This window comes from Phytophthora parasitica (genome assembly GCF_000247585.1).
Source record: "Phytophthora parasitica INRA-310 unplaced genomic scaffold supercont2.37, whole genome shotgun sequence".
In the NCBI taxonomy this organism is placed as follows: Eukaryota; Oomycota; class Peronosporomycetes; order Peronosporales; family Peronosporaceae; genus Phytophthora; species Phytophthora nicotianae.
In genome coordinates, this window is record NW_008649023.1 from 227,907 (window position 1) to 229,466 (window position 1,560).

Here is a 1,560-nt window from a genome sequence, read left to right on the forward strand (position 1 = left end):
CGTTAAGGTTCAATTTGTAGCAGACGTCGAAGAAATCCCTGAACCTATTCGTAAGGTAGTTGCTGAGGAGTTCAAGGATGTATTCCCTGAACAGTTGCCTGACGGTTTGCCACCGTTGCACTCAGTCAACGTTAAGATTACGCTGAAAAAATGAGCTCAGCCGAGTAATCGAGCACAGTTCCGTATGTCAAAAATGGAACAAGATGCGTTCGAAGAGTTTGTCAAGGACAAATTGAAGAAAGTATGGATCCAAGTGTCGAATTCCCCGTGGGTTTCGAACATCTTCGCAATTTTGAAGAATTATCCAGTAACAGGGATGATGCAAAAGAGAGCAGACTGGCTACGTAGTGGGAATACGAAGATTCCGCTACGATGGTTTTTTGATTACCGACACCTTAACCAGGTGACAGTTATTGAAAAGATTCCGCTGCCTTTGATCGAAGAGCGATTCGATCAAATGGTTGGATGTGTCGTGTACAGTTTAATCAATCTTGCGCAAGGGTATCATCAAATAGTTGTGGTAAAGTCAAGCCGACCGTACACAGCGTTCCGCACACACAAGGAGACATATCAATGGTGTGTACCACCTATGAAAGTGGCAGGAATGCCAGGAACATGGTCACGTCTGATGCGTACACTGTTCGACAGGTTTGATTTTATCGTCGTGTACTTGGATGAGCATCTTTTCCAAGACTATGGAAGAACATGTAGAGCATCTGTGTGCCGTCTGTGAAGTGTTGCGCCGAAAATAACTGTACGCTCGGTTGTCTAAGTGTTCGTTTGGACAATCAGAAGTGACATTCTTAGGACACGTGGTGTCTGAAGCAGCGGAAGACTGATGCAATTGAGAAATACCCAACCCGACGAACAGAAAGGAGCTATTGAACTTTCTGGGGTTAGCAGGGTATTACCGGCGGTTCATCTGTGATTTCGCAAAGATTGCTCGCCCGTTGAGGGAATTAACGAAGAAAGACACGCCGTGGTTGTGGTCTAAGAATATGGAAGAAGCTTATATGCATCTCAAAATTCCGCTCCAACAGGGGCCTACGCTAAAGTTACCAGATTTTGAGCGACTATTCATTGTAACAATGAATGCTCCTGGAGAGTGCATTGGAGGGGTTTTATCGCAGAAGTATGGCGATGAAGATCATCCAGTTGCGTTCTACTCCAAGAAGTTGGATCGACATGAAAGAGGCTGGCCGACGCATGAGAAAGAGCTCCTAGCTATTAAAGTGGCTACGGAGAAGTGGTGCCACTACCTACATGGCCGTCCGTTTGACGTATATACGGACAATTCGACATGCTCCTGGATGTTGTATCATCCACGAGTGTCTTCAAAGATGGCTAGGTTCCTCACGGATTTCTCGCAGTTACATTTACATTGCACCATGTTAGGGGCAAAGCGAATGTAGTTGCAGATGCACTATCACGTCCTCCACCGGATGGACAGGATACGGAAGAGGATATAGAACCATCGTTACCAGATGTGACCTATGAAGTCCATGACTGTGATGAAGAATGTGCCAAGATGGCATCACAGACTCATGATCAAATGGTTCA